This window comes from Nelumbo nucifera, chromosome 4 (assembly GCF_055504915.1).
Source record: "Nelumbo nucifera cultivar China Antique chromosome 4, China Antique-T2T, whole genome shotgun sequence".
Classification (NCBI taxonomy): Eukaryota; Viridiplantae; Streptophyta; class Magnoliopsida; order Proteales; family Nelumbonaceae; genus Nelumbo; species Nelumbo nucifera.
Genome location: NC_142652.1, coordinates 53,278,731 through 53,306,138, shown reverse-complemented (window position 1 = coordinate 53,306,138; position 27,408 = coordinate 53,278,731). Strand labels below are relative to the sequence as shown.

General features: G+C 46.5%; 51 non-coding genes and 7 pseudogenes across 51 annotated transcripts; all 58 read left to right on the top strand.

Annotated features, from left to right (window-relative positions):
* Positions 1–84: 84 nt before the first annotated feature.
* On the top strand, positions 85–203 carry LOC148799022 (5S ribosomal RNA; annotated as a pseudogene).
* A 355-nt stretch (positions 204–558) lies between these two features.
* LOC148799021 (5S ribosomal RNA) lies at positions 559–677 on the top strand (annotated as a pseudogene).
* A 354-nt stretch (positions 678–1,031) lies between these two features.
* Positions 1,032–1,150, top strand: LOC148799020 (5S ribosomal RNA). Its single transcript, XR_016071842.1, has one exon. It is a non-coding gene; the product is annotated as a 5S ribosomal RNA (ribosomal RNA).
* Positions 1,151–1,505: 355 nt separating this feature from the next.
* Positions 1,506–1,624, top strand: LOC148799019 (5S ribosomal RNA). The gene has a single exon (XR_016073212.1). It is a non-coding gene; the product is annotated as a 5S ribosomal RNA (ribosomal RNA).
* Positions 1,625–1,978: 354 nt separating this feature from the next.
* Positions 1,979–2,097, top strand: LOC148799018 (5S ribosomal RNA). The gene has a single exon (XR_016070184.1). It is a non-coding gene; the product is annotated as a 5S ribosomal RNA (ribosomal RNA).
* A 354-nt stretch (positions 2,098–2,451) lies between these two features.
* LOC148799017 (5S ribosomal RNA) lies at positions 2,452–2,570 on the top strand. Its single transcript, XR_016072676.1, has one exon. It is a non-coding gene; the product is annotated as a 5S ribosomal RNA (ribosomal RNA).
* Positions 2,571–2,925: 355 nt separating this feature from the next.
* On the top strand, positions 2,926–3,044 carry LOC148799016 (5S ribosomal RNA). The gene has a single exon (XR_016069643.1). It is a non-coding gene; the product is annotated as a 5S ribosomal RNA (ribosomal RNA).
* A 355-nt stretch (positions 3,045–3,399) lies between these two features.
* Positions 3,400–3,518, top strand: LOC148799015 (5S ribosomal RNA). Its single transcript, XR_016075611.1, has one exon. It is a non-coding gene; the product is annotated as a 5S ribosomal RNA (ribosomal RNA).
* A 355-nt stretch (positions 3,519–3,873) lies between these two features.
* LOC148799014 (5S ribosomal RNA) lies at positions 3,874–3,992 on the top strand. Its single transcript, XR_016069367.1, has one exon. It is a non-coding gene; the product is annotated as a 5S ribosomal RNA (ribosomal RNA).
* A 356-nt stretch (positions 3,993–4,348) lies between these two features.
* Positions 4,349–4,467, top strand: LOC148799013 (5S ribosomal RNA; annotated as a pseudogene).
* Positions 4,468–4,821: 354 nt separating this feature from the next.
* On the top strand, positions 4,822–4,940 carry LOC148799012 (5S ribosomal RNA; annotated as a pseudogene).
* A 355-nt stretch (positions 4,941–5,295) lies between these two features.
* LOC148799011 (5S ribosomal RNA) lies at positions 5,296–5,414 on the top strand. Its single transcript, XR_016069933.1, has one exon. It is a non-coding gene; the product is annotated as a 5S ribosomal RNA (ribosomal RNA).
* Positions 5,415–5,768: 354 nt separating this feature from the next.
* On the top strand, positions 5,769–5,887 carry LOC148799010 (5S ribosomal RNA). Its single transcript, XR_016071841.1, has one exon. It is a non-coding gene; the product is annotated as a 5S ribosomal RNA (ribosomal RNA).
* A 355-nt stretch (positions 5,888–6,242) lies between these two features.
* LOC148799009 (5S ribosomal RNA) lies at positions 6,243–6,361 on the top strand. The gene has a single exon (XR_016075196.1). It is a non-coding gene; the product is annotated as a 5S ribosomal RNA (ribosomal RNA).
* Positions 6,362–6,715: 354 nt separating this feature from the next.
* On the top strand, positions 6,716–6,834 carry LOC148799008 (5S ribosomal RNA). Its single transcript, XR_016074474.1, has one exon. It is a non-coding gene; the product is annotated as a 5S ribosomal RNA (ribosomal RNA).
* Positions 6,835–7,188: 354 nt separating this feature from the next.
* Positions 7,189–7,307, top strand: LOC148799007 (5S ribosomal RNA). The gene has a single exon (XR_016071772.1). It is a non-coding gene; the product is annotated as a 5S ribosomal RNA (ribosomal RNA).
* Positions 7,308–7,661: 354 nt separating this feature from the next.
* LOC148799006 (5S ribosomal RNA) lies at positions 7,662–7,780 on the top strand. Its single transcript, XR_016074473.1, has one exon. It is a non-coding gene; the product is annotated as a 5S ribosomal RNA (ribosomal RNA).
* Positions 7,781–8,134: 354 nt separating this feature from the next.
* On the top strand, positions 8,135–8,253 carry LOC148799005 (5S ribosomal RNA). The gene has a single exon (XR_016072696.1). It is a non-coding gene; the product is annotated as a 5S ribosomal RNA (ribosomal RNA).
* A 355-nt stretch (positions 8,254–8,608) lies between these two features.
* On the top strand, positions 8,609–8,727 carry LOC148799004 (5S ribosomal RNA). Its single transcript, XR_016074472.1, has one exon. It is a non-coding gene; the product is annotated as a 5S ribosomal RNA (ribosomal RNA).
* A 354-nt stretch (positions 8,728–9,081) lies between these two features.
* On the top strand, positions 9,082–9,200 carry LOC148799003 (5S ribosomal RNA). The gene has a single exon (XR_016072823.1). It is a non-coding gene; the product is annotated as a 5S ribosomal RNA (ribosomal RNA).
* Positions 9,201–9,555: 355 nt separating this feature from the next.
* On the top strand, positions 9,556–9,674 carry LOC148799002 (5S ribosomal RNA). The gene has a single exon (XR_016071771.1). It is a non-coding gene; the product is annotated as a 5S ribosomal RNA (ribosomal RNA).
* Positions 9,675–10,028: 354 nt separating this feature from the next.
* Positions 10,029–10,147, top strand: LOC148799001 (5S ribosomal RNA). Its single transcript, XR_016074471.1, has one exon. It is a non-coding gene; the product is annotated as a 5S ribosomal RNA (ribosomal RNA).
* Positions 10,148–10,501: 354 nt separating this feature from the next.
* On the top strand, positions 10,502–10,620 carry LOC148799000 (5S ribosomal RNA). The gene has a single exon (XR_016071117.1). It is a non-coding gene; the product is annotated as a 5S ribosomal RNA (ribosomal RNA).
* A 355-nt stretch (positions 10,621–10,975) lies between these two features.
* Positions 10,976–11,094, top strand: LOC148798999 (5S ribosomal RNA). Its single transcript, XR_016070003.1, has one exon. It is a non-coding gene; the product is annotated as a 5S ribosomal RNA (ribosomal RNA).
* A 354-nt stretch (positions 11,095–11,448) lies between these two features.
* Positions 11,449–11,567, top strand: LOC148798998 (5S ribosomal RNA). The gene has a single exon (XR_016071113.1). It is a non-coding gene; the product is annotated as a 5S ribosomal RNA (ribosomal RNA).
* Positions 11,568–11,922: 355 nt separating this feature from the next.
* LOC148798997 (5S ribosomal RNA) lies at positions 11,923–12,041 on the top strand. Its single transcript, XR_016069642.1, has one exon. It is a non-coding gene; the product is annotated as a 5S ribosomal RNA (ribosomal RNA).
* Positions 12,042–12,396: 355 nt separating this feature from the next.
* On the top strand, positions 12,397–12,515 carry LOC148798996 (5S ribosomal RNA). Its single transcript, XR_016069228.1, has one exon. It is a non-coding gene; the product is annotated as a 5S ribosomal RNA (ribosomal RNA).
* Positions 12,516–12,870: 355 nt separating this feature from the next.
* On the top strand, positions 12,871–12,989 carry LOC148798995 (5S ribosomal RNA). The gene has a single exon (XR_016069366.1). It is a non-coding gene; the product is annotated as a 5S ribosomal RNA (ribosomal RNA).
* Positions 12,990–13,343: 354 nt separating this feature from the next.
* LOC148798994 (5S ribosomal RNA) lies at positions 13,344–13,462 on the top strand. Its single transcript, XR_016075061.1, has one exon. It is a non-coding gene; the product is annotated as a 5S ribosomal RNA (ribosomal RNA).
* A 355-nt stretch (positions 13,463–13,817) lies between these two features.
* Positions 13,818–13,936, top strand: LOC148798993 (5S ribosomal RNA). The gene has a single exon (XR_016070072.1). It is a non-coding gene; the product is annotated as a 5S ribosomal RNA (ribosomal RNA).
* A 355-nt stretch (positions 13,937–14,291) lies between these two features.
* On the top strand, positions 14,292–14,410 carry LOC148798992 (5S ribosomal RNA). Its single transcript, XR_016069932.1, has one exon. It is a non-coding gene; the product is annotated as a 5S ribosomal RNA (ribosomal RNA).
* Positions 14,411–14,764: 354 nt separating this feature from the next.
* Positions 14,765–14,883, top strand: LOC148798991 (5S ribosomal RNA). The gene has a single exon (XR_016073536.1). It is a non-coding gene; the product is annotated as a 5S ribosomal RNA (ribosomal RNA).
* Positions 14,884–15,238: 355 nt separating this feature from the next.
* LOC148798990 (5S ribosomal RNA) lies at positions 15,239–15,357 on the top strand. The gene has a single exon (XR_016073211.1). It is a non-coding gene; the product is annotated as a 5S ribosomal RNA (ribosomal RNA).
* A 354-nt stretch (positions 15,358–15,711) lies between these two features.
* LOC148798989 (5S ribosomal RNA) lies at positions 15,712–15,830 on the top strand. The gene has a single exon (XR_016068957.1). It is a non-coding gene; the product is annotated as a 5S ribosomal RNA (ribosomal RNA).
* A 354-nt stretch (positions 15,831–16,184) lies between these two features.
* On the top strand, positions 16,185–16,303 carry LOC148798988 (5S ribosomal RNA). Its single transcript, XR_016071107.1, has one exon. It is a non-coding gene; the product is annotated as a 5S ribosomal RNA (ribosomal RNA).
* A 355-nt stretch (positions 16,304–16,658) lies between these two features.
* Positions 16,659–16,777, top strand: LOC148798987 (5S ribosomal RNA; annotated as a pseudogene).
* A 354-nt stretch (positions 16,778–17,131) lies between these two features.
* Positions 17,132–17,250, top strand: LOC148798986 (5S ribosomal RNA). Its single transcript, XR_016068956.1, has one exon. It is a non-coding gene; the product is annotated as a 5S ribosomal RNA (ribosomal RNA).
* A 354-nt stretch (positions 17,251–17,604) lies between these two features.
* LOC148798985 (5S ribosomal RNA) lies at positions 17,605–17,723 on the top strand. Its single transcript, XR_016071096.1, has one exon. It is a non-coding gene; the product is annotated as a 5S ribosomal RNA (ribosomal RNA).
* Positions 17,724–18,078: 355 nt separating this feature from the next.
* LOC148798984 (5S ribosomal RNA) lies at positions 18,079–18,197 on the top strand (annotated as a pseudogene).
* A 355-nt stretch (positions 18,198–18,552) lies between these two features.
* Positions 18,553–18,671, top strand: LOC148798983 (5S ribosomal RNA). Its single transcript, XR_016075610.1, has one exon. It is a non-coding gene; the product is annotated as a 5S ribosomal RNA (ribosomal RNA).
* A 355-nt stretch (positions 18,672–19,026) lies between these two features.
* LOC148798982 (5S ribosomal RNA) lies at positions 19,027–19,145 on the top strand. Its single transcript, XR_016069321.1, has one exon. It is a non-coding gene; the product is annotated as a 5S ribosomal RNA (ribosomal RNA).
* Positions 19,146–19,500: 355 nt separating this feature from the next.
* On the top strand, positions 19,501–19,619 carry LOC148798981 (5S ribosomal RNA). The gene has a single exon (XR_016074488.1). It is a non-coding gene; the product is annotated as a 5S ribosomal RNA (ribosomal RNA).
* A 354-nt stretch (positions 19,620–19,973) lies between these two features.
* LOC148798980 (5S ribosomal RNA) lies at positions 19,974–20,092 on the top strand. The gene has a single exon (XR_016072542.1). It is a non-coding gene; the product is annotated as a 5S ribosomal RNA (ribosomal RNA).
* A 355-nt stretch (positions 20,093–20,447) lies between these two features.
* On the top strand, positions 20,448–20,566 carry LOC148798979 (5S ribosomal RNA). The gene has a single exon (XR_016074400.1). It is a non-coding gene; the product is annotated as a 5S ribosomal RNA (ribosomal RNA).
* A 355-nt stretch (positions 20,567–20,921) lies between these two features.
* On the top strand, positions 20,922–21,040 carry LOC148798978 (5S ribosomal RNA). The gene has a single exon (XR_016073444.1). It is a non-coding gene; the product is annotated as a 5S ribosomal RNA (ribosomal RNA).
* Positions 21,041–21,394: 354 nt separating this feature from the next.
* LOC148798977 (5S ribosomal RNA) lies at positions 21,395–21,513 on the top strand. Its single transcript, XR_016072548.1, has one exon. It is a non-coding gene; the product is annotated as a 5S ribosomal RNA (ribosomal RNA).
* Positions 21,514–21,868: 355 nt separating this feature from the next.
* LOC148798976 (5S ribosomal RNA) lies at positions 21,869–21,987 on the top strand (annotated as a pseudogene).
* Positions 21,988–22,341: 354 nt separating this feature from the next.
* LOC148798975 (5S ribosomal RNA) lies at positions 22,342–22,460 on the top strand. The gene has a single exon (XR_016073719.1). It is a non-coding gene; the product is annotated as a 5S ribosomal RNA (ribosomal RNA).
* A 355-nt stretch (positions 22,461–22,815) lies between these two features.
* On the top strand, positions 22,816–22,934 carry LOC148798974 (5S ribosomal RNA). Its single transcript, XR_016071883.1, has one exon. It is a non-coding gene; the product is annotated as a 5S ribosomal RNA (ribosomal RNA).
* Positions 22,935–23,287: 353 nt separating this feature from the next.
* Positions 23,288–23,406, top strand: LOC148798973 (5S ribosomal RNA). Its single transcript, XR_016069487.1, has one exon. It is a non-coding gene; the product is annotated as a 5S ribosomal RNA (ribosomal RNA).
* Positions 23,407–23,761: 355 nt separating this feature from the next.
* Positions 23,762–23,880, top strand: LOC148798972 (5S ribosomal RNA). Its single transcript, XR_016071578.1, has one exon. It is a non-coding gene; the product is annotated as a 5S ribosomal RNA (ribosomal RNA).
* Positions 23,881–24,235: 355 nt separating this feature from the next.
* LOC148798971 (5S ribosomal RNA) lies at positions 24,236–24,354 on the top strand. The gene has a single exon (XR_016069361.1). It is a non-coding gene; the product is annotated as a 5S ribosomal RNA (ribosomal RNA).
* A 354-nt stretch (positions 24,355–24,708) lies between these two features.
* LOC148798970 (5S ribosomal RNA) lies at positions 24,709–24,827 on the top strand. Its single transcript, XR_016071333.1, has one exon. It is a non-coding gene; the product is annotated as a 5S ribosomal RNA (ribosomal RNA).
* A 355-nt stretch (positions 24,828–25,182) lies between these two features.
* Positions 25,183–25,301, top strand: LOC148798969 (5S ribosomal RNA). The gene has a single exon (XR_016075481.1). It is a non-coding gene; the product is annotated as a 5S ribosomal RNA (ribosomal RNA).
* Positions 25,302–25,655: 354 nt separating this feature from the next.
* On the top strand, positions 25,656–25,774 carry LOC148798968 (5S ribosomal RNA). Its single transcript, XR_016068872.1, has one exon. It is a non-coding gene; the product is annotated as a 5S ribosomal RNA (ribosomal RNA).
* Positions 25,775–26,129: 355 nt separating this feature from the next.
* LOC148798967 (5S ribosomal RNA) lies at positions 26,130–26,248 on the top strand. Its single transcript, XR_016073737.1, has one exon. It is a non-coding gene; the product is annotated as a 5S ribosomal RNA (ribosomal RNA).
* A 355-nt stretch (positions 26,249–26,603) lies between these two features.
* Positions 26,604–26,722, top strand: LOC148798966 (5S ribosomal RNA). The gene has a single exon (XR_016075013.1). It is a non-coding gene; the product is annotated as a 5S ribosomal RNA (ribosomal RNA).
* Positions 26,723–27,075: 353 nt separating this feature from the next.
* On the top strand, positions 27,076–27,194 carry LOC148798965 (5S ribosomal RNA). The gene has a single exon (XR_016075522.1). It is a non-coding gene; the product is annotated as a 5S ribosomal RNA (ribosomal RNA).
* The last annotated feature ends 214 nt before the right edge of the window (positions 27,195–27,408 follow it).

Here is a 27,408-nt window from a genome sequence, read left to right as displayed (position 1 = left end):
GCATACACATTTTTTTCAAATCTAAAACAATTAATGGAAGGGAGCAAGATAGTCCATAAAGATCTAAGCGAGCATGAATTAAACGGGTGCGATCATACCAGCACTAATGCACCGGATCCCATCAGAACTCCGAAGTTAAGTGTGCTTGGGCGAGAGTAGTATTAGGATGGGTGACATCCTGGGAAGTCTTTGTGTTGCACCCCAATTTTATTAATATTTTATTTCGATATCGTATTTGCAAATTCCATTTGTCGTTTCGGCGACACAAACTCAAACAACGCGCCGGATACTCGGACCATTTGCGGCACGATCGTCATTACTGAATGGGAACCGTGCAAAAACCGGGCTTTTGGCATTCGTCGTGCATTGTGAGCCCCGCGATAGTATTGCATCTATCCGGGGGTGCGGCAGATCGGAAAAGCAAACACTCTGCTCACGTAGGAGCTTGTGCACGGTTACCAAGGGAGGAAGGCTGCATACACAGTTTTTTCAAGTCTAAAACAATTAATGGAGGGGAGCAAGATAGTGCATAAAGATCTAAGCGAGCATGAATTAAACGGGTGCGATCATACCAACACTAATGCACCGGATCCCATCAGAACTCCGAAGTTAAGCGCGCTTGGGCTAAAGTAGTACTAGGATGGGTGACCTCCTGGGAAGTCCTCGTGTTGCACCCCAATTTTATTAATATTTTATTTTGATTTGTATTTGCAAATTCCATTTGTTGTTTATGGGAGACAACTGGAAACAATGCGTCGGATACTCGGACCATTTGCGGCACGATCGTCATTACTGAATGGCAACGATGCAAGAACCGGGCTTTCGGCATTCGTCATGCATTGTGGGCCCCGCGATAGTATTGCATCTATCCGGGGGTGCGGCAGATCTGAAAAGCAAACACTCTGCTCACGTAGGAGCTTGTGCACGGTTACCAAGGGAGGAAGGCAGCATACACAGTTTTTTCAAGTCTAAAACAATTAATGGAGGGGAGCAAGATAGTGCATAAAGATCTAAGCGAGCATGAATTAAACGGGTGCGATCATACCAGCACTAATGCACCGGATCCCATCAGAACTCCGAAGTTAAGTGTGCTTGGGCGAGAGTAGTACTAGGATGGGTGACCTCCTGGGAAGTCCTTGTGTTGCACCCCAATTTTATTAATATTTTATTTCGATATCGTATTTGCAAATTCCATTTGTCGTTTCGGCGACACAAACTCAAACAACGCGCCGGATACTCGGACCATTTGCGGCACGATCGTCATTACAGAATGGGAACCGTGCAAAAACCGGGCTTTTGGCATTCGTCGTGCATTGTGGGCCCCGCGATAGTATTGCATCTATCCGGGGGTGCGGCAGATCTGAAAAGCAAACACTCTGCTCACGTAGGAGCTTGTGCACGGTTACCAAGGGAGGAAGGCTGCATACACAGATTTTTCAAGTCTAAAACAATTAATGGAGGGGAGCAAGATAGTGCATAAAGATCTAAGCGAGCATGAATTTAACGGGTGCGATCATACCAGCACTAATGCACCGGATCCCATCAGAACTCCAAAGTTAAGCGTGCTTGGGCGAGAGTAGTACTAGGATGGGTGACCTCCTGGGAAGTCCTTGTGTTGCACCCCAATTTTATTAATATTTTATTTCGATATCGTATTTGCAAATTCCATTTGTCGTTTCGGCGAGACAAACTCAAACAACGCGCCGGATACTCGGACCACTTGCGGCACGATTGTCATTACTGAATGGGAACCGTGCAAAAACCGGGCTTTTGGCATTCGTCGTGCATTGTGGGCCCCGCGATAGTATTGCATCTATCCGGGGGTGCGGCAGATCTGAAAACAAACACTCTGCTCACGTAAGAGTTTGTGCACGGTTACCAAGGGAGGAAGGCTGAATACACAGTTTTTTCAAGTCTAAAACAATTAATGGAGGGGTGCAAGATAGTGTATAATGATCTAAGCGAGCATGAATTAAACGGGTGCGATCATACCAACACTACTGCACCGGATCCCATCAGAACTCCGAAGTCAAGCGTGCTTGGGCGAGAGTAGTACTTGGATGGGTGACCTCCTGGGAAGTCCTCATGTTGCACCCCAATTTTATTAATATTTTATTTTGATTTGTATTTGCAAATTCCATTTGTTGTTTCTGGGAGACAACTGGAAACAATGCGTCGGATACTCGGACCATTTGCGGCACGATCGTCATTACTGAATGGCAACGATGCAAGAACCGGGCTTTCGGCATTCGTCATGCATTGTGGGCCCCGCGATAGTATTGCATCTATCCGGGGGTGCGGCAGATCTTAAAAGCAAACACTCTGCTCACGTAGGAGCTTGTGCACGCTTACCAAGGGAGGAAGGCTGCATACACAGTTTTTTCAAGTCTAAAACAATTAATGGAGGGGAGCAAGATAGTGCATAATGATCTAAGCGAGCATGAATTAAACGGGTGCGATCATACCAGCACTAATGCACCGGATCCCATCAGAACTCCGAAGTTAAGCGTGCTTGGGTGAGAGTAGTACTAGGATGGGTGACCTCCTGGGAAGTCCTTGTGTTGCACCCCAATTTTATTAATATTTAATTTCGATATCGTATTTGCAAATTCCATTTGTCGTTTCGGCGACACAAACTCAAACAACGCGCCGGATACTCGGACCATTTGCGGCACGATCGTCATTACTGAATGGGAACCGTGCAAAAACCGGGCTTTTGGCATTCGTCGTGCATTGTGGGCCCCGCGATAGTATTGCATTTATCCGGGGGTGCGGCAGATCTGAAAAGCAAACACTCTGCTCACGTAGGAGCTTGTGCACGGTTACCAAGGTAGGAAGGCTGCATACACAGTTTTTTCAAGTCTAAAACAATTAATGGAGGGGAGCAAGATAGTGCATAAAGATCTAAGCGAGCATGAATTAAACGGGTGCGATCATACCAGCACTAATGCACCGGATCCCATCAGAACTCCGAAGTTAAGTGTGCTTGGCCGAGCGTAGTACTAGGATGGGTGACTTCCTGGGAAGTCCTCGTGTTGCACCCCAATTTTATTAATATTTTATTTCGATATCGTATTTGCAAATTCCATTTGTCGTTTCGGCGAGACAAACGCAAACAACGCGCCGGATACTCGGACCATTTGCGGCACAATCGTCATTACTGAATGTGAACCGTGCAAAAATCGGGCTTTTGGCATTCGTCGTGCATTGTGGGCGCCGCGAAAGTATTGCTTCTACCCGGGGGTGCGGCAGATCTGAAAAGCAAACACTCTGCTCACGTAGGAGCTTGTGCACGGTTACCAAGGGAGGAAGGCTGCATACACAGTTTTTTCATGTCTAAAACAATTAATGGAGGGGAGCAAGATAGTGCACAAAGATCTAAGCGAGCATGAATTAAATGGGTGCGATCATACCAGCACTAATGCACCGGATCTCATCAGAACTCCGAAGTTAAGCGTGCTTGGGTGAGAGTAGTTCTAGGATGGGTGACCTCCTGGGAAGTCCTCGTGTTGCACCCCAATTTTATTAATATTTTATTTTGATTTGTATTTGCAAATTCCATTTGTTGTTTCTGGGAGACAACTGGGAAACAATGCGTCGGATACTCGGACCATTTGCGGCACGATCTTCATTACTGAATGGCAACGATGCAAGAACCGGGCTTTCGGCATTCGTCATGCATTGTGGGCCCCGCGATAGTATTGCATCTATCCGTAGGTGCGGCAGATCTGAAAAGCAAACACTCCGCTCACGTAGGAGCTTGTGCACGGTTACCAAGGGAGGAAGGCTGCATACACATTTTTTTCAAATCTAAAACATTTAATGTAGGGGAGCAAGATAGTGCATAAAGATCTAAGCGAGCATGAATTAAACGGGTGTGATCATTCCAGCACTAATGCACCGGATCCCATCAGAACTCCGAAGTTAAGTGTGCTTGGGCGAGCGTAGTACTAGGATGGGTGATCTCCTGGGAAGTCCTCGTGTTGCACCCCAATTTTATTAATATTTTATTTTGATATCGTATTTGCAAATTCCATTTGTCGTTTCGGCGAGACAAACTCAAACAACGCGCCGGATACTCGGACCATTTGCGGCACAATCGTCATTACTGAATGGGAACCGTGCAAGAACCGGGCTTTTGGCATTCGTCGTGCATTGTGGGCCCTGCGATAGTATTGCATTTATCCGGGGGTGCGGCAGATCTGAAAAGCAAACACTCTGCTCACGTAAGAGCTTGTGCACAGTTACCAAGGGAGGAAGGCTGCATAAACAGTTTTTCTCAAGTCTAAAACAATTAATGGAGGGGAGCAAGATAGTGCATAAAGATCTAAGCGAGCATGAATTAAACGAGTGCGATCATACCATCACTAATGCACCGGATCCCATCAGAACTCCAAAGTTAAGCGTGCTTGGGCGAGAGTAGTATTAGGATGGGTGACCTCCTGGGAAGTCCTCGTGTTGTACCACAATTTTATTAATATTTTATTTTGATTTGTATTTGCAAATTCCATTTGTTGTTTCTGGGAGACAATTGGAAACAATGCGTCGGATACTCGGACCATTTGCGGCACGATCGTCATTACTGAATGGCAACGATGCAAGAACCGGGCTTTCGGCATTCGTCATGCATTGTGGGCCCCGCGATAGTATTGCATCTATCCGAAGGTGCGGCAGATCTGAAAAGCGAGCACTCCGCTCACGTAGGAGCTTGTGCACGGTTACCAAGGGAGGAAGGCTGCATACACATTTTTTTCAAATCTAAAACAATTAATGGAAGGGAGCAAGATAGTTCATTAAGATCTAAGCGAGCATGAATTAAACGGGTGCGATCATACCAGCACTAATGCACCGGATCCCATCAGAACTCCGAAATTAAGTGTGCTTGGGCGAGAGTAGTATTAGGATGGGTGACATCCTGGGAAGTCTTTGTGTTGCACCCCAATTTTATTAATATTTTATTTCGATATCGTATTTGCAAATTCCATTTGTCGTTTCGGCGACACAAACTCAAACAACGCGCCGGATACTCGGACCATTTGCGGCACGATCGTCATTACTGAATGGGAACCGTGCAAAAACCGGGCTTTTGGCATTCGTCGTGCATTGTGGGCCCCGCGATAGTATTGCATCTATCCGGGGGTGCGGCAGATCGGAAAAGCAAACACTCTGCTCACGTAGGAGCTTGTGCACGGTTACCAAGGGAGGAAGGCTGCATACACAGTTTTTTCAAGTCTAAAACAATTAATGGAGGGGAGCAAGATAGTGCATAAAGATCTAAGCGAGCATGAATTAAACGGGTGCGATCATACCAGCACTAATGCACCGGATCCCATCAGAACTCCGAAGTTAAGCGCGCTTGGGCTAAAGTAGTACTAGGATGGGTGACCTCCTGGGAAGTCCTCGTGTTGCACCCCAATTTTATTAATATTTTATTTTGATTTGTATTTGCAAATTCCATTTGTTGTTTATGGGAGACAACTGGAAACAATGCGTCGGATACTCGGACCATTTGCGGCACGATCGTCATTACTGAATGGCAACGATGCAAGAACCGGGCTTTCGGCATTCGTCATGCATTGTGGGCCCCGCGATAGTATTGCATCTATCCGGGGGTGCGGCAGATCTGAAAAGCAAACACTCTGCTCACGTAGGAGCTTGTGCACGGTTACCAAGGGAGGAAGGCAGCATACACAGTTTTTTCAAGTCTAAAACAATTAATGGAGGGGAGCAAGATAGTGCATAAAGATCTAAGCGAGCATGAATTAAACGGGTGCGATCATACCAGCACTAATGCACCGGATCCCATCAGAACTCCGAAGTTAAGTGTGCTTGGGCGAGAGTAGTACTAGGATGGGTGACCTCCTGGGAAGTCCTTGTGTTGCACCCCAATTTTATTAATATTTTATTTCGATATCGTATTTGCAAATTCCATTTGTCGTTTCGGCGACACAAACTCAAACAACGCGCCGGATACTCGGACCATTTGCGGCACGATCGTCATTACAGAATGGGAACCGTGCAAAAACCGGGCTTTTGGCATTCGTCGTGCATTGTGGGCCCCGCGATAGTATTGCATCTATCCGGGGGTGCGGCAGATCTGAAAAGCAAACACTCTGCTCACGTAGGAGCTTGTGCACGCTTACCAAGGGAGGAAGGCTGCATACACAGTTTTTTCAAGTCTAAAACAATTAATGGAGGGGAGCAAGATAGTGCATAATGATCTAAGCGAGCATGAATTAAACGGGTGCGATCATACCAGCAATAATGCACCGGATCCCATCAGAACTCCGAAGTTAAGCGTGCTTGGGTGAGAGTAGTACTAGGATGGGTGACCTCCTGGGAAGTCCTTGTGTTGCACCCCAATTTTATTAATATTTAATTTCGATATCGTATTTGCAAATTCCATTTGTCGTTTCGGCGAGACAAACTCAAACAACGCGCCGGATACTCGGACCATTTGCGGCACGATTGTCATTACTGAATGGGAACCGTGCAAAAACCGGGCTTTTGGCATTCGTCGTGCATTGTGGGCCCCGCGATAGTATTGCATCTATCCGGGGGTGCGGCAGATCTGAAAACAAACACTCTGCTCACGTAAGAGCTTGTGCACGGTTACCAAGGGAGGAAGGCTGAATACACAGTTTTTTCAAGTCTAAAACAATTAATGGAGGGGTGCAAGATAGTGTATAATGATCTAAGCGAGCATGAATTAAACGGGTGCGATCATACCAGCACTAATGCACCGGATCCCATCAGAACTCCGAAGTCAAGCGTGCTTGGGCGAGAGTAGTACTAGGATGGGTGACCTCCTGGGAAGTCCTCATGTTGCACCCCAATTTTATTAATATTTTATTTTGATTTGTATTTGCAAATTCCATTTGTTGTTTCTGGGAGACAACTGGAAACAATGCGTCGGATACTCGGACCATTTGCGGCACGATCGTCATTACTGAATGGCAACGATGCAAGAAACGGGCTTTCGGCATTCGTCATGCATTGTGGGCCCCGCGATAGTATTGCATCTATCCGGGGGTGCGGCAGATCTTAAAAGCAAACACTCTGCTCACGTAGGAGCTTGTGCACGGTTACCAAGGGAGGAAGGCTGCATACACAGTTTTTTCAAGTCTAAAACAATTAATGGAGGGGAGCAAGATAGTGCATAATGATCTAAGCGAGCATGAATTAAACGGGTGCGATCATACCAGCACTAATGCACCGGATCCCATCAGAACTCCGAAGTTAAGCGTGCTTGGGCGAGAGTAGTACTAGAATGGGTGACCTCCTGGGAAGTCCTTGTGTTGCACCCCAATTTTATTAATATTTTATTTCGATATCGTATTTGCAAATTCCATTTGTCGTTTCGGCGAGACAAACTCAAACAACGCGCCGGATACTCGGACCATTTGCGGCACGATTGTCATTACTGAATGGGAACCGTGCAAAAACCGGGCTTTTGGCATTCGTCGTGCATTGTGGGCCCCGCGATAGTATTGCATCTATCCGGGGGTGCGGCAGATCTGAAAACAAACACTCTGCTCACGTAAGAGCTTGTGCACGGTTACCAAGGGAGGAAGGCTGAATACACAGTTTTTTCAAGTCTAAAACAATTAATGGAGGGGTGCAAGATAGTGTATAATGATCTAAGCGAGCATGAATTAAACGGGTGCGATCATACCAGCACTAATGCACCGGATCCCATCAGAACTCCGAAGTCAAGCGTGCTTGGGCGAGAGTAGTACTAGGATGGGTGACCTCCTGGGAAGTCCTCATGTTGCACCCCAATTTTATTAATATTTTATTTTGATTTGTATTTGCAAATTCCATTTGTTGTTTCTGGGAGACAACTGGAAACAATGCGTCGGATACTCGGACCATTTGCGGCACGATCGTCATTACTGAATGGCAACGATGCAAGAAACGGGCTTTCGGCATTCGTCATGCATTGTGGGCCCCGCGATAGTATTGCATCTATCCGGGGGTGCGGCAGATCTTAAAAGCAAACACTCTGCTCACGTAGGAGCTTGTGCACGGTTACCAAGGGAGGAAGGCTGCATACACAGTTTTTTCAAGTCTAAAACAATTAATGGAGGGGAGCAAGATAGTGCATAATGATCTAAGCGAGCATGAATTAAACGGTTGCGATCATACCAGCACTAATGCACCGGATCCCATCAGAACTCCGAAGTTAAGCGTGCTTGGGCGAGAGTAGTACTAGGATGGGTGACCTCCTGGGAAGTCCTTGTGTTGCACCCCAATTTTATTAATATTTAATTTCGATATCGTATTTGCAAATTCCATTTGTCGTTTCGGCGACACAAACTCAAACAACGCGCCGGATACTCGGACCATTTGCGGCACGATCGTCATTACTGAATGGGAACCGTGCAAAAACCGGGCTTTTGGCATTCGTCGTGCATTGTGGGCCCCGCGATAGTATTGCATTTATCCGGGGGTGCGGCAGATCTGAAAAGCAAACACTCTGCTCACGTAGGAACTTGTGCACGGTTACCAAGGGAGGAAGGCTGAATACACAGTTTTTTCAAGTCTAAAACAATTAATGGAGGGGTGCAAGATAGTGTATAATGATCTAAGCGAGCATGAATTAAACGGGTGCGATCATACCAGCACTAATGCACCGGATCCCATCAGAACTCCGAAGTCAAGCGTGCTTGGGCGAGAGTAGTACTAGGATGGGTGACCTCCTGGGAAGTCCTCATGTTGCACCCCAATTTTATTAATATTTTATTTTGATTTGTATTTGCAAATTCCATTTGTTGTTTCTGGGAGACAACTGGAAACAATGCGTCGGATACTCGGACCATTTGCGGCACGATCGTCATTACTGAATGGCAACGATGCAAGAACCGGGCTTTCGGCATTCGTCATGCATTGTGGGCCCCGCGATAGTATTGCATCTATCCGGGGGTGCGGCAGATCTTAAAAGCAAACACTCTGCTCACGTAGGAGCTTGTGCACGGTTACCAAGGGAGGAAGGCTGCATACACAGTTTTTTCAAGTCTAAAACAATTAATGGAGGGGAGCAAGATAGTGCATAATGATCTAAGCGAGCATGAATTAAACGGGTGCGATCATACCAGCACTAATGCACCGGATCCCATCAGAACTTCGAAGTTAAGCGTGCTTGGGCGAGAGTAGTACTAGGATGGGTGACCTCCTGGGAAGTCCTTGTGTTGCACCCCAATTTTATTAATATTTAATTTCGATATCGTATTTGCAAATTCCATTTGTCGTTTCGGCGACACAAACTCAAACAACGCGCCGGATACTCGGACCATTTGCGGCACGATCGTCATTACTGAATGGGAACCGTGCAAAAACCGGGCTTTTGGCATTCGTCGTGTATTGTGGGCCCCGCGATAGTATTGCATTTATCCGGGGGTGCGGCAGATCTGAAAAGCAAACACTCTGCTCACGTAGGAGCTTGTGCACGGTTACCAAGGTAGGAAGGCTGCATACACAGTTTTTTCAAGTCTAAAACAATTAATGGAGGGGAGCAAGATAGTGCATAAAGATCTAAGCGAGCATGAATTAAACGGGTGCGATCATACCAGCACTAATGCACCGGATCCCATCAGAACTCCGAAGTTAAGCGTGCTTGGGCGAGAGTAGTACTAGAATGGGTGACCTCCTGGGAAGTCCTTGTGTTGCACCCCAATTTTATTAATATTTTATTTCGATATCGTATTTGCAAATTCCATTTGTCGTTTCGGCGAGACAAACTCAAACAACGCGCCGGATACTCGGACCATTTGCGGCACGATTGTCATTACTGAATGGGAACCGTGCAAAAACCGGGCTTTTGGCATTCGTCGTGCATTGTGGGCCCCGCGATAGTATTGCATCTATCCGGGGGTGCGGCAGATCTGAAAACAAACACTCTGCTCACGTAAGAGCTTGTGCACGGTTACCAAGGGAGGAAGGCTGAATACACAGTTTTTTCAAGTCTAAAACAATTAATGGAGGGGTGCAAGATAGTGTATAATGATCTAAGCGAGCATGAATTAAACGGGTGCGATCATACCAGCACTAATGCACCGGATCCCATCAGAACTCCGAAGTCAAGCGTGCTTGGGCGAGAGTAGTACTAGGATGGGTGACCTCCTGGGAAGTCCTCATGTTGCACCCCAATTTTATTAATATTTTATTTTGATTTGTATTTGCAAATTCCATTTGTTGTTTCTGGGAGACAACTGGAAACAATGCGTCGGATACTCGGACCATTTGCGGCACGATCGTCATTACTGAATGGCAACGATGCAAGAAACGGGCTTTCGGCATTCGTCATGCATTGTGGGCCCCGCGATAGTATTGCATCTATCCGGGGGTGCGGCAGATCTTAAAAGCAAACACTCTGCTCACGTAGGAGCTTGTGCACGGTTACCAAGGGAGGAAGGCTGCATACACAGTTTTTTCAAGTCTAAAACAATTAATGGAGGGGAGCAAGATAGTGCATAATGATCTAAGCGAGCATGAATTAAACGGGTGCGATCATACCAGCACTAATGCACCGGATCCCATCAGAACTCCGAAGTTAAGCGTGCTTGGGCGAGAGTAGTACTAGGATGGGTGACCTCCTGGGAAGTCCTTGTGTTGCACCCCAATTTTATTAATATTTAATTTCGATATCGTATTTGCAAATTCCATTTGTCGTTTCGGCGACACAAACTCAAACAACGCGCCGGATACTCGGACCATTTGCGGCACGATCGTCATTACTGAATGGGAACCGTGCAAAAACCGGGCTTTTGGCATTCGTCGTGCATTGTGGGCCCCGCGATAGTATTGCATTTATCCGGGGGTGCGGCAGATCTGAAAAGCAAACACTCTGCTCACGTAGGAACTTGTGCACGGTTACCAAGGGAGGAAGGCTGAATACACAGTTTTTTCAAGTCTAAAACAATTAATGGAGGGGTGCAAGATAGTGTATAATGATCTAAGCGAGCATGAATTAAACGGGTACGATCATACCAGCACTAATGCACCGGATCCCATCAGAACTCCGAAGTCAAGCGTGCTTGGGCGAGAGTAGTACTAGGATGGGTGACCTCCTGGGAAGTCCTCATGTTGCACCCCAATTTTATTAATATTTTATTTTGATTTGTATTTGCAAATTCCATTTGTTGTTTCTGGGAGACAACTGGAAACAATGCGTCGGATACTCGGACCATTTGCGGCACGATCGTCATTACTGAATGGCAACGATGCAAGAACCGGGCTTTCGGCATTCGTCATGCATTGTGGGCCCCGCGATAGTATTGCATCTATCCGGGGGTGCGGCAGATCTTAAAAGCAAACACTCTGCTCACGTAGGAGCTTGTGCACGGTTACCAAGGGAGGAAGGCTGCATACACAGTTTTTTCAAGTCTAAAACAATTAATGGAGGGGAGCAAGATAGTGCATAATGATCTAAGCGAGCATGAATTAAACGGGTGCGATCATACCAGCACTAATGCACCGGATCCCATCAGAACTCCGAAGTTAAGCGTGCTTGGGCGAGAGTAGTACTAGGATGGGTGACCTCCTGGGAAGTCCTTGTGTTGCACCCCAATTTTATTAATATTTAATTTCGATATCGTATTTGCAAATTCCATTTGTCGTTTCGGCGACACAAACTCAAACAACGCGCCGGATACTCGGACCATTTGCGGCACGATCGTCATTACTGAATGGGAACCGTGCAAAAACCGGGCTTTTGGCATTCGTCGTGCATTGTGGGCCCCGCGATAGTATTGCATTTATCCGGGGGTGCGGCAGATCTGAAAAGCAAACACTCTGCTCACGTAGGAGCTTGTGCACGGTTACCAAGGTAGGAAGGCTGCATACACAGTTTTTTCAAGTCTAAAACAATTAATGGAGGGGAGCAAGATAGTGCATAAAGATCTAAGCGAGCATGAATTAAACGGGTGCGATCATACCAGCACTAATGCACCGGATCCCATCAGAACTCCGAAGTTAAGTGTGCTTGGCCGAGCGTAGTACTAGGATGGGTGACTTCCTGGGAAGTCCTCGTGTTGCACCCCAATTTTATTAATATTTTATTTCGATATCGTATTTGCAAATTCCATTTGTCGTTTCGGTGAGACAAACGCAAACAACGCGCCGGATACTCGGACCATTTGCGGCACAATCGTCATTACTGAATGTGAACCGTGCAAAAATCGGGCTTTTGGCATTCGTCGTGCATTGTGGGCGCCGCGAAAGTATTGCTTCTACCCGGGGGTGCGGCAGATCTGAAAAGCAAACACTCTGCTCACGTAGGAGCTTGTGCACGGTTACCAAGGGAGGAAGGCTGCATACACAGTTTTTTCATGTCTAAAACAATTAATGGAGGGGAGCAAGATAGTGCACAAAGATCTAAGCGAGCATGAATTAAATGGGTGCGATCATACCAGCACTAATGCACCGGATCTCATCAGAACTCCGAAGTTAAGCGTGCTTGGGTGAGAGTAGTTCTAGGATGGGTTACCTCCTGGGAAGTCCTCGTGTTGCACCCCAATTTTATTAATATTTTATTTTGATTTGTATTTGCAAATTCCATTTGTTGTTTCTGGGAGACAACTGGGAAACGATGCGTCGGATACTCGGACCATTTGCGGCACGATCTTCATTACTGAATGGCAACGATGCAAGAACCGGGCTTTCGGCATTCGTCATGCATTGTGGGCCCCGCGATAGTATTGCATCTATCCGTAGGTGCGGCAGATCTGAAAAGCAAACACTCCGCTCACGTAGGAGCTTGTGCACGGTTACCAAGGGAGGAAGGCTGCATACACATTTTTTTCAAATCTAAAACATTTAATGTAGGGGAGCAAGATAGTGCATAAAGATCTAAGCGAGCATGAATTAAACGGGTGTGATCATTCCAGCACTAATGCACCGGATCCCATCAGAACTCCGAAGTTAAGTGTGCTTGGGCGAGCGTAGTACTAGGATGGGTGATCTCCTGGGAAGTCCTCGTGTTGCACCCCAATTTTATTAATATTTTATTTTGATTTGTATTTGCAAATTCCATTTGTTTTTTCAGGGAGACAACTGGAAACAATGCGTCGGATACTCGGACCATTTGCGGCACAATCGTCATTACTGAATGGGAACCGTGCAAAAACCGGGCTTTTGGCATTCGTCGTGCATTGTGGGCCCCGCGAAAGTATTGCATCTATCCGGGGGTGCGGCAGATCTGAAAAGCAAACACTCTGCTCACGTAGGAGCTTGTGCACGGTTACCAAGGGAGGAATGCTGCATACACAGTTTTTTCATGTCTAAAACAATTAATGGAGGGGAGCAAGATAGTGCACAAAGATCTAAGCGAGCATGAATTAAACGGGTGTGATCATACCAGCACTAATGCACCGGATCCCATCAGAACTCCGAAGTTAAGTGTGCTTGGGCGAGCGTAGTACTAGGATGGGTGATCTCCTGGGAAGTCCTCGTGTTGCACCCCAATTTTATTAATATTTTATTTTGATATCGTATTTGCAAATTCCATTTGTCGTTTCGGCGAGACAAACGCAAACAACGCGCCGGATACTCGGACCATTTGCGGCACAATCGTCACTACTGAATGGGAACCGTGCAAAAACCGGGCTTTTGGCATTCGTCGTGCATTGTGGGCCCCGCGATAGTATTGCATTTATCCGGGGGTGCGGCAGATCTGAAAAGCAAACACTCTGCTCACGTAGGAGCTTGTGCACAGTTACCAAGGGAAGAAGGCTGCATACACATTTTTTTCAAATCTAAAACAATTAATGGAAGGGAGCAAGATAGTCCATAAAGATCTAAGCGAGCATGAATTAAACGGGTGCGATCATACCAGCACTAATGCACCGGATCCCATCAGAACTCCGAAGTTAAGTGTGCTTGGGCGAGAGTAGTATTAGGATGGGTGACATCCTGGGAAGTCCTTGTGTTGCACCCCAATTTTATTAATATTTTATTTCGATATCGTATTTGCAAATTCCATTTGTCGTTTCGGCGACACAAACTCAAACAACGCGCCGGATACTCGGACCATTTGCGGCACGATCGTCATTACTGAATGGGAACCGTGCAAAAACCGGGCTTTTGGCATTCGTCGTGCATTGTGGGCCCCGCGATAGTATTGCATCTATCCGGGGGTGCGGCAGATCGGAAAAGCAAACACTCTGCTCACGTAGGAGCTTGTGCACGGTTACCAAGGGAGGAAGGCTGCATACACAGTTTTTTCAAGTCTAAAACAATTAATGGAGGGGAGCAAGATAGTGCATAAAGATCTAAGCGAGCATGAATTAAACGGGTGCGATCATACCAGCACTAATGCACCGGATCCCATCAGAACTCCGAAGTTAAGCGCGCTTGGGCTAAAGTAGTACTAGGATGGGTGACCTCCTGGGAAGTCCTCGTGTTGCACCCCAATTTTATTAATATTTTATTTTGATTTGTATTTGCAAATTCCATTTGTTGTTTATGGGAGACAACTGGAAACAATGCGTCGGATACTCGGACCATTTGCGGCACGATCGTCATTACTGAATGGCAACGATGCAAGAACCGGGCTTTCGGCATTCGTCATGCATTGTGGGCCCCGCGATAGTATTGCATCTATCCGGGGGTGCGGCAGATCTGAAAAGCAAACACTCTGCTCACGTAGGAGCTTGTGCACGGTTACCAAGGGAGGAAAACAGCATACACAGTTTTTTCAAGTCTAAAACAATTAATGGAGGGGAGCAAGATAGTGCATAAAGATCTAAGCGAGCATGAATTAAACGGGTGCGATCATACCAGCACTAATGCACCGGATCCCATCAGAACTCCGAAGTTAAGTGTGCTTGGGCGAGAGTAGTACTAGGATGGGTGACCTCCTGGGAAGTCCTTGTCTTGCACCCCAATTTTATTAATATTTTATTTCGATATCGTATTTGCAAATTCCATTTGTCGTTTCGGCGACACAAACTCAAACAACGCGCCGGATACTCGGACCATTTGCGGCACGATCGTCATTACTGAATGGGAACCGTGCAAAAACCGGGCTTTTGGCATTCGTCGTGCATTGTGGGCCCCGCGATAGTATTGCATTTATCCGGGGGTGCGGCAGATCTGAAAAGCAAACACTCTGCTCACGTAGGAGCTTGTGCACGGTTACCAAGGGAGGAAGGCTGCATACACAGATTTTTCAAGTCTAAAACAATTAATGGAGGGGAGCAAGATAGTGCATAAAGATCTAAGCGAGCATGAATTTAACGGGTGCGATCATACCAGCACTAATGCACCGGATCCCATCAGAACTCCAAAGTTAAGCGTGCTTGGGCGAGAGTAGTACTAGGATGGGTGACCTCCTGGGAAGTCCTTGTGTTGCACCCCAATTTTATTAATATTTTATTTCGATATTGTATTTGCAAATTCCATTTGTCGTTTCGGCGAGACAAACTCAAACAACGCGCCGGATACTCGGACCATTTGCGGCACGATTGTCATTACTGAATGGGAACCGTGCAAAAACCGGGCTTTTGGCATTCGTCGTGCATTGTGGGCCCCGCGATAGTATTGCATCTATCCGGGGGTGCGGCAGATCTGAAAACAAACACTCTGCTCACGTAAGAGCTTGTGCACGGTTACCATGGGAGGAAGGCTGAATACACAGTTTTTTCAAGTCTAAAACAATTAATGGAGGGGTGCAAGATAGTGTATAATGATCTAAGCGAGCATGAATTAAACGGGTGCGATCATACCAGCACTAATGCACCGGATCCCATCAGAACTCCGAAGTCAAGCGTGCTTGGGCGAGAGTAGTACTAGGATGGGTGACTTCCTGGGAAGTCCTCATGTTGCACCCCAATTTTATTAATATTTTATTTTGATTTGTATTTGCAAATTCCATTTGTTGTTTCTGGGAGACAACTGGAAACAATGCGTCGGATACTCGGACCATTTGCGGCACGATCGTCATTACTGAATGGCAACGATGCAAGAACCGGGCTTTCGGCATTCGTCATGCATTGTGGGCCCCGCGATAGTATTGCATCTATCCGGGGGTGCGGCAGATCTTAAAAGCAAACACTCTGCTCACGTAGGAGCTTGTGCACGGTTACCAAGGGAGGAAGGCTGCATACATAGTTTTTTCAAGTCTAAAACAATTAATGGAGGGGAGCAAGATAGTGCATAATGATCTAAGCGAGCATGAATTAAACGGGTGCGATCATACCAGCACTAATGCACCGGATCCCATCAGAACTCCGAAGTTAAGCGTGCTTGGGCGAGAGTAGTACTAGGATGGGTGACCTCCTGGGAAGTCCTTGTGTTGCACCCCAATTTTATTAATATTTAATTTCGATATCGTATTTGCAAATTCCATTTGTCGTTTCGGCGACACAAACTCAAACAACGCGCCGCATACTCGGACCATTTGCGGCACGATCGTCATTACTGAATGGGAACCGTGCAAAAACCGGGCTTTTGGCATTCGTCGTGCATTGTGGGCCCCGCGATAGTATTGCATTTATCCGGGGGTGCGGCAGATCTGAAAAGCAAACACTCTGCTCACGTAGGAGCTTGTGCACGGTTACCAAGGTAGGAAGGCTGCATACACAGTTTTTTCAAGTCTAAAACAATTAATGGAGGGGAGCAAGATAGTGCATAAAGATATAAGCGAGCATGAATTAAACGGGTGCGATCATACCAGCACTAATGCACCGGATCCCATCAGAACTCCGAAGTTAAGTGTGCTTGGCCGAGCGTAGTACTAGGATGGGTGACTTCCTAGGAAGTCCTCGTGTTGCACCCCAATTTTATTAATATTTTATTTCGATATCGTATTTGCAAATTCCATTTGTCGTTTCGGCGAGACAAACGCAAACAACGCGCCGGATACTCGGACCATTTGCGGCACAATCGTCATTACTGAATGGGAACCGTGCAAAAACCGGGCTTTTGGCATTCGTCGTGCATTGTGGGCCCCGCGATAGTATTGCATCTATCCGGGGGTGCGGCAGATCTGAAAACAAACACTCTGCTCACGTAAGAGCTTGTGCACGGTTACCATGGGAGGAAGGCTGAATACACAGTTTTTTCAAGTCTAAAACAATTAATGGAGGGGTGCAAGATAGTGTATAATGATCTAAGCGAGCATGAATTAAACGGGTGCGATCATACCAGCACTAATGCACCGGATCCCATCAGAACTCCGAAGTCAAGCGTGCTTGGGCGAGAGTAGTACTAGGATGGGTGACTTCCTGGGAAGTCCTCATGTTGCACCCCAATTTTATTAATATTTTATTTTGATTTGTATTTGCAAATTCCATTTGTTGTTTCTGGGAGACAACTGGAAACAATGCGTCGGATACTCGGACCATTTGCGGCACGATCGTCATTACTGAATGGCAACGATGCAAGAACCGGGCTTTCGGCATTCGTCATGCATTGTGGGCCCCGCGATAGTATTGCATCTATCCGGGGGTGCGGCAGATCTTAAAAGCAAACACTCTGCTCACGTAGGAGCTTGTGCACGGTTACCAAGGGAGGAAGGCTGCATACACAGTTTTTTCAAGTCTAAAACAATTAATGGAGGGGAGCAAGATAGTGCATAATGATCTAAGCGAGCATGAATTAAACGGGTGCGATCATACCAGCACTAATGCACCGGATCCCATCAGAACTCCGAAGTTAAGCGTGCTTGGGCGAGAGTAGTACTAGGATGGGTGACCTCCTGGGAAGTCCTTGTGTTGCACCCCAATTTTATTAATATTTAATTTCGATATCGTATTTGCAAATTCCATTTGTCGTTTCGGCGACACAAACTCAAACAACGCGCCGCATACTCGGACCATTTGCGGCACGATCGTCATTACTGAATGGGAACCGTGCAAAAACCGGGCTTTTGGCATTCGTCGTGCATTGTGGGCCCCGCGATAGTATTGCATTTATCCGGGGGTGCGGCAGATCTGAAAAGCAAACACTCTGCTCACGTAGGAGCTTGTGCACGGTTACCAAGGTAGGAAGGCTGCATACACAGTTTTTTCAAGTCTAAAACAATTAATGGAGGGGAGCAAGATAGTGCATAAAGATATAAGCGAGCATGAATTAAACGGGTGCGATCATACCAGCACTAATGCACCGGATCCCATCAGAACTCCGAAGTTAAGTGTGCTTGGCCGAGCGTAGTACTAGGATGGGTGACTTCCTAGGAAGTCCTCGTGTTGCACCCCAATTTTATTAATATTTTATTTCGATATCGTATTTGCAAATTCCATTTGTCGTTTCGGCGAGACAAACGCAAACAACGCGCCGGATACTCGGACCATTTGCGGCACAATCGTCATTACTGAATGTGAACCGTGCAAAAATCGGGCTTTTGGCATTCGTCGTGCATTGTGGGCGCCGCGAAAGTATTGCTTCTACCCGGGGGTGCAGCAGATCTGAAAAGCAAACACTCTGCTCACGTAGGAACTTGTGCACGGTTACCAAGGGAGGAAGGCTGCATACACAGTTTTTTCATGTCTAAAACAATTAATGGAGGGGAGCAAGATAGTGCACAAAGATCTAAGCGAGCATGAATTAAATGGGTGCGATCATACCAGCACTAATGCACCGGATCTCATCAGAACTCCGAAGTTAAGCGTGCTTGGGTGAGAGTAGTTCTAGGATGGGTGACCTCCTGGGAAGTCCTCGTGTTGCACCCCAATTTTATTAATATTTTATTTTGATTTGTATTTGCAAATTCCATTTGTTGTTTCTGGGAGACAACTGGGAAACAATGCGTCGGATACTCGGACCATTTGCGGCACGATCTTCATTACTGAATGGCAACGATGCAAGAACCGGGCTTTCGGCATTCGTCATGCATTGTGGGCCCCGCGATAGTATTGCATCTATCCGTAGGTGCGGCAGATCTGAAAAGCAAACACTCCGCTCACGTAGGAGCTTGTGCACGGTTACCAAGGGAGGAAGGCTGCATACACATTTTTTTCAAATCTAAAACATTTAATGTAGGGGAGCAAGATAGTGCATAAAGATCTAAGCGAGCATGAATTAAACGGGTGTGATCATTCCAGCACTAATGCACCGGATCCCATCAGAACTCCGAAGTTAAGTGTGCTTGGGCGAGCGTAGTACTAGGATGGGTGATCTCCTGGGAAATCCTCGTGTTGCACCCCAATTTTATTAATATTTTATTTTGATATCGTATTTGCAAATTCCATTTGTCGTTTCGGCGAGACAAACTCAAACAACGCGCCGGATACTCGGACCATTTGCGGCACAATCGTCATTACTGAATGGGAACCGTGCAAGAACCGGGCTTTTGGCATTCGTCGTGCATTGTGGGCCCTGCGATAGTATTGCATTTATCCGGGGGTGCGGCAGATCTGAAAAGCAAACACTCTGCTCACGTAGGAGCTTGTGCACAGTTACCAAGGGAGGAAGGCTGCATAAACAGTTTTCTCAAGTCTAAAACAATTAATGGAGGGGAGCAAGATAGTGCATAAAGATCTAAGCGAGAATGAATTAAACGAGTGCGATCATACCAGCACTAATGCACTGGATCCCATCAGAACTCCAAAGTTAAGCGTGCTTGGGCGAGAGTAGTATTAGGATGGGTGACCTCCTGGGAAGTCCTCGTGTTGCACCCCAATTTTATTAATATTTTATTTTGATTTGTATTTGCAAATTCCATTTGTTGTTTCTGGGAGACAATTGGAAACAATGCGTCGGATACTCGGACCATTTGCGGCACGATCGTCATTACTGAATGGCAACGATGCAAGAACCGGGCTTTCGGCATTCGTCATGCATTGTGGGCCCCGCGATAGTATTGCATCTATCCGAAGGTGCGGCAGATCTGAAAAGCGAGCACTCCGCTCACGTAGGAGCTTGTGCACGGTTACCAAGGGAGGAAGGCTGCATACACATTTTTTTCAAATCTAAAACAATTAATGGAAGGGAGCAAGATAGTTCATTAAGATCTAAGCGAGCATGAATTAAACGGGTGCGATCATACCAGCACTAATGCACCGGATCCCATCAGAACTCCGAAGTTAAGTGTGCTTGGGCGAGAGTAGTACTAGGATGGGTGACTTCCTGGGAAGTCCTCGTGTTGCACCCCAATTTTATTAATATTTTATTTCGATATCGTATTTGCAAATTCCATTTGTCGTTTCGGCGAGACAAACTCAAACAACGCGCCGGATACTCGGACCATTTGCGGCACGATCGTCATTACTGAATGGGAACCGTGCAAAAACCGGGCTTTTGGCATTCGTCGTGCATTGTGGGCCCCGCGTTAGTATTGCATCTATCCGGGGGTGCGGCAGATCTGAAAAGCAAACACTCTGCTCACGTAGGAGCTTGTGCACGGTTACCAAGGGAGGAAGGCTGCATACACAGTTTTTTCAAGTCATAAACAATTAATGGAGGGGTGCAAGATACTGCATAAAGATCTAAGCGAGCATGAATTAAACGGGTGCGATCATACCAGCACTAATGCACCGGATCCCATCAGAACTCCGAAGTTAAGTTTGCATGGGCGAGAGTAGTACTAGGATGGGTGACCTCCTGGGAAGTCCTCGTGTTGCACCCCAAATTTATTAATATTTTATTTCGATATCGTATTTGCAAATTCCATTTGTCGTTTCGGCGAGACAAACGCAAACAACGCGCCGGATACTCGGACCATTTGCGGCACGATTGTCATTACTGAATGGGAACCGTGAAAAAACCGGGCTTTTGGCATTCGTCGTGCATTGTGGGCCCCGTGATAGTATTGCATCTATTCGGGGGTGCGGCAGATCTGAAAAGCAAACACTCTGCTCACGTAAGAGCTTGTGCACGGTTACCAAGGGATGAAGGCTGCATACACAGTTTTTTCAAGTCTAAAACAATTAATGGAGGGGAGCAAGATAGTGCATAAAGATCTAAGCGAGCATGAATTAAACGGGTGCGATCATACCAGCGCTAATGCACCGGATCCCATCAGAACTCCGAAGTTAAGCGTGCTAGGGCGAGAGTAGTACTAGGATGGGTGACCTCCTGGGAAATCCTCATGTTGCACCCCAATTTTATTAATATTTTATTTTGATTTGTATTTGCAAATTCCATTTGTTGTTTCTGGGAGACAACTGGAAACAATGCGTCGGATACACGGACCATTTGCGGCATGATCGTCATTACTGAATGGCAACGATGCAAGAACCGGGCTTTCGGCATTCGTCATGCATTGTGGGCCCCGCGATAGTATTGCATCTATCCGGAGGTGCGGCAGATCTGAAAAGCAAACACTCCGCTCACGTAGGAGCTTGTGCACGGTTACCAAGGGAGGAAGGCTGCATACACATTTTTTTCAAATCTAAAACAATTAATGGAAGGGAGCAAGATAGTTCATAAAGATCTAAGCGAGCATGAATTAAACGGGTGCGATCATACCAGCACAAATGCACTGGATCCCATCAGAACTCCGAAGTTAAGTGTGCTTGGGCGAGAGTAGTACTAGGATGGGTGACCTCCGGGGAAGTCCTCGTGTTGCACCCCAATTTTATTAATATTTTATTTCGATATCGTATTTGCAAATTCCATTTGTCGTTTCGGTGAGACAAACGCAAACAACGTGCCGGATACTCGGACCATTTGCGGCACGATTGTCATTACTGAATGGGAACCGTGCAAAAACCGGGCTTTTGGCATTCGTCGTGCATTGTGGGCCCCGCGATAGTATTGCATCTATCCGGGGGTGCGGCAGATCTGAAATGCAAACACTCTGCTCACGTACGAGCTTGTGCACGGTTACCAAGGGAGGAAGGATGCATACACAGTTTTTTCAAATCTAAAACAATTAATGGAGGGGAGCAAGATAGTGCATAAAGATCTAAGCGAGCATGAATTAAACGGGTGCGATCATACCATCACTAATGCACAGGATCCCATCAGAACTCCGAAGTTAAGCGTGCTTGGGCGAGAGTAGTACAAGGATGGGTGACCTCCTCGGAAGTCCTCGTGTTGCACCCCAATTTAATTAACATTTTATTTTGATTTGTCTTTGCAAATTCCAATTGTTGTTTCTGGGAGACAACTGGAAACAATGCGTCGGATACTCGGACCATTTGCGGCACGATCGTCATTACTGAATGGCAACGATGCAAGAACCGGGCTTTCGGCATTCGTCATGCATTGTGGGCCCCGCGATAGTATTGCATCTATCCGGAGGTGCGGCAGATCTGAAAAGCAAACACTCCGCTCACGTAGGAGCTTGTGCACGGTTACCAAGGGAGGAAGGCTGCATACACATTTTTTTCAAATCTAAAACAATTAATGGAGGGGAGCAAGACAGTGCCTAAAGATCTAAGCGAGCATGAATTAAACGAGTGCGATCATACCAGCACTAATGCACCGGATCCCATCAGAACTCCGAAGTTAAGTGTGCTTGGGCGAGCGTAGTACTAGGATGGGTGACCTCCTGGGAAGTCCTCGTGTTGCACCCCAATTTTATTAATATTTTATTTCGATATCGTATTTGCAAATTCCATTTGTCGTTTCGGTGAGACAAACGCAAACAACGTGCCGGATACTCGGACCATTTGCGGCACAATCGTCATTACTGAATGGGAACCGTGCAAAAACCGGGCTTTTGGCATTCGTCGTGCATTGTGGGCCCCGCGATAGTATTGCATCTATCCGGGGGTGCGACAGATGTGAAAAGCAAACACTCTGCTCACGTAGGAGCTTGTGCACGGTTACCAAGGGAGGAAGGCTGCATACACAGTTTTTTCAAGTCTAAAACAATTAAAGGATGGGAGCAAGATAGTGCATAAAGATCTAAGCGAGCATGAATTAAACGGGTGCTATCATACCAGCACTAATGCACCGGATCCCATCAGAACTCCGAAGTTAAGCGTGCTTGGGCGAGAGTAGTACTAGGATGGGTGACCTCCTGGGAATTCCTCGTATTGCACCCCAATTTTATTAATATTTTATTTTGATTTGTATTTGCAAATTCCATTTGTTGTTTCTGGGAGATACTGGAAACAATGCGCCGGATACTCGGACCATTTGCGGCACGATCGTCATTACTGAATAGCCACGATGCAAGAACCGGGCTTTCGGCATTCGTCATGCATTGTGGGCCCCGCGATAGTATTGCATCTATCCGGAGGTGCGGCAGATCTGAAAAGCAAACACTCCGCTCACGTAGGAACTTGTGCACGGTTACCAAGGGAAGAAGGCTGCATACACATTTTTTTCAAATCTAAAACAATTAATGGAAGGGAGCAAGATAGTTCATAAAGATCTAAGCGAGCATGAATTAAACGGGTGCGATCATACCAACACTAATGCACCGGATCCCATCAGAACTCCGAAGTTAAGTGTGCTTGGACGAGAGTAGTATTAGGATGGGTGACCTCCTGGGAAGTCCTTGTGTCGCACCCCAATTTTATTAATATTTTATTTCGATATCGTATTTGCAAATTCCATTTGTCGTTTCGGCGAGACAAACTCAAACAACGCGCCGGATACTCGGACCATTTGCGGCACGATCGTCATTACTGAATGGGAACCGTGCAAAAACCGGGCTTTTGGCATTCGTCGTGCATTGTGGGCCCCGCGATAGTATTAAATCTATCCGGGGGTGCGGCAGATCTGAAAAGCAAACACTCTGCTCACGTAGGAGCTTGTGCACGGTTACAAAGGGGGGAAGGCTGCATACACAGTTTTTTCAAGTCTAAAACAATTAATGGAGGGGAGCAAGATAGTGCATAAAGATCTAAGCGAGCATGAATTAAACGGGTGCGATCATACCAGCACTAATGCACCGGATCCCATCAGAACTCCGAAGTTAAGTGTGCATGGGCGAGAGTAGTACTAGGATGGGTGACCTCCTGGGAAGTCCTCGTGTTGCACCCCAATTTTATTAATATTTTATTTCGATATCGTATTTGCAAATTCCATTTGTCGTTTCGGCGAGACAAACGCAAACAACGCGCCGGATACTCGGACCATTTGCGGCACGATTGTCATTACTGAATGGGAACCGTGCAAAAACCGGGCTTTTGGCATTCGTCGTGCATTGTGGGCCCCGCGATAGTATTGCATCTATCCGGGGGTGCGGCAGATCTGAAAAGCAAACACTCTGCTCACGTAAGAGTTTGTGCACGGTTACCAAGGGAGGAAGGCTGCATACACAGTTTTTTCAAGTCTAAAACAATTAATGGAGGGGAGCAAGATAGTGCATAATGATCTAAGCGAGCATGAATTAAACGGGTGCGATCATACCAGCACTAATGCACCGGATCCCATCAGAACTTCGAAGTTAAGCGTGCTTGGGCGAGAGTAGTAATAGGAAGGGTGACCTCTTGGGAAGTCCTCGTGTTGCACCCCAATTTTATTAATATTTTATTTTGATTTGTATTTGCAAATTCCATTTGTTGTTTCTGGGAGACAACTGGAAACAATGCGTCGGATACTCGGACCATTTGCGGCACGATCGTCATTACTGAATGGCAACGATGCAAAAACCGGGCTTTCGGCATTCGTCATGCATTGTGGGCCCCGCGATAGTATTGCATCTATCCGGAGGTGCGGCAGATCTGAAAAGCAAACACTCCGCTCACGTAGGAGCTTGTGCACGGTTACCAAGGGAGGAAGGCTGCATACACATTTTTTTCCAATCTAAAACAATTAATTGAAGGGAGCAAGATAGTTCATAAAGATCTAAGCGTGCATGAATTAAACGGGTGCGATCATACCAGCACAAATGCACTGGATCCCATCAGAACTCCGAAGTTAAGTGTGCTTGGGCGAGAGTAGTACTACGATGGGTGACCTCCTGGGAAGTCCTCGTGTTGCACCCCAATTTTATTAATATTTTATTTCGATATCGTATTTGCAAATTCCATTTGTCGTTTCGGCGAGACAAACGCAAACAACGTGCCGGATACTCGGACCATTTGCGGCACGATTGTCATTACTGAATGGGAACCGTGCAAAAACCGGGCTTTTGGCATTCGTCGTGCATTGTGGGCCCCGCGATAGTATTACATCTATCAGGGGGTGCGGCAGATCTGAAAAGCAAACGCTCTGCTCACGTAAGAGTTTGTGCACGGTTACCAAGGGAGGAAGGCTGCATACACAGTTTTTTCAAGTCTAAAACAATTAATGGAGGGGAGCAAGATAGTGCATAATGATCTAAGCGAGCATGAATTAAACGGGTGCGATCATACCAGCACTAATGCACCGGATCCCATCAGAACATCGAAGTTAAGCGTGCTTGGGCGAGAGTAGTACTAGGATGGGTGACCTCTTGGGAAGTCCTCGTGTTGCACCCCAATTTTATTAATATTTTATTTTGATTTGTATTTGCAAATTCCATTTGTTGTTTCTGGGAGACAACTGGAAACAATGCGTCGGATACCCGGACCATTTGCGGCACGATCGTCATTACTGAATGGCAACGATGCAAAAACCGGGCTTTCGGCATTCGTCATGCATTGTGGGCCCCGCGATAGTATTGCATCTATCCGGAGGTGCGGCAGATCTGAAAAGCAAACACTCCGCTCACGTAGGACCTTGTGCACGATTACCAAGGGAGGAAGGCTGCATACACATTTTTTTCAAATCTAAAACAATTAATGGAAGGGAGCAAGATAGTTCATAAAGATCTAAGCGAGCATGAATTAAACGGGTGCGATCATACCAGCACAAATGCACCGGATCTCATCAGAACTCCGAAGTTAAGTGTGCTTGGGTGAGAGTAGTACTAGGATGGGTGACCTCCGGGGAAGTCCTCGTGTTGCACCACAATTTTATTAATATTTTATTTCGATATCGTATTTGCAAATTCCATTTGTCGTTTCGGTGAGACAAACGCAAACAACGTGCCGGATACTCGGACCATTTGCGGCACGATTGTCATTACTGAATGGGAACCGTGCAAAAACCGGGCTTTTGGCATTCGTCGTGCATTGTGGGCCCCGCGATAGTATTGCATCTATCCGGGGGTGCGGCAGATCTGAAATGCAAACACTCTGCTCACGTACGAGCTTGTGCACGGTTACCAAGGGAGGAAGGCTGCATACACAGTTTTTTCAAATCTAAAACAATTAATGGAGGGGAGCAAGATAGTGCATAAAGATCTAAGCGAGCATGAATTAAACGGGTGCGATCATACCAGCACTAATGCACAGGATCCCATCAGAACTCCGAAGTTAAGCGTGCTTGGGCGAGAGTAGTACTAGGATGGGTGACCTCCTGGGAAGTCCTCGTGTTGCACCTCAATTTTATTAATATTTTATTTTGATATCGTATTTGCAAATTCCATTTGTCGTTTCGGCGAGACAATCGCAAACAACGTGCTGGATACTCGGACCATTTGCGGCACGATTGTCATTACTGAATGGGAACCGTGCAAAAACCGGGCTTTTGGCATTCGTCGTGCATTGTGGGCCCCGCGATAGTATTGCATCTATCAGGGGGTGCGGCAGATCTGAAAAGCAAACACTCTACTCACGTAGGAGCTTGTGCACGGTTACCAAGGGAGGAAGGCTACATACACAGTTTTTTCAAGTCTAAAACAATTAATGGAGGGGAGCAAGATAGTACATAAAGATCTAAGCGAGCATGAATAAAACGGGTGCGATCATACCAGCACTAATGCACCGGATCCCAACAGAACTCCAAAGTTAAGCGTGCTTGGGCGAGAGTAGTACTAGGATGGGTGACCTCCTGGGAATTCCTCGTGTTGCACCCCAATTTTATTAATATTTTATTTTGATTTGTATTTGCAAATTCCATTTGTTGTTTCTGGGAGATACTGGAAACAATGCGTCGGATACTCGGACTATTTGCGGCACAATCGTCATTACTGAATGGCCACGATGCAAGAACCGGGCTTTCGGCATTCGTCATGCATTGTGGGCCCCGCGATAGTATTGCATCTATCCGGAGGTGCGGCAGATCTGAAAAGCAAACACTCCGCTCACGTAGGAACTTGTGCACGGTTACCAAGGGAAGAAGGCTGCATACACATTTTTTTCAAATCTAAAACAATTAATGGAAGGGAGCAAGATAGTTCATAAAGATCTAAGCGAGCATGAATTAAACGGTTGCGATCATACCAGCACTAATGCACCGGATCCCATCAGAACTCCGAAGTTAAGTGTGCTTGGGCGAGAGTAGTATTAGGATGGGTGACCTCCTGGGAAGTCCTTGTGTTGCACCCCAATTTTATTAATATTTTATTTCGATATCGTATTTGCAAATTCCATTTGTCGTTTCGGTGAGACAAACGCAAACAACGCGCCGGATACTCGGACCATTTGCGGCACGATTGTCATTACTGAATGGGAACCGTGAAAAAACCGGGCTTTTGGCATTCGTCGTGCATTGTGGGCCCCGCGATAGTATTGCATCTATCCGGGGGTGCGGCAGATCTGA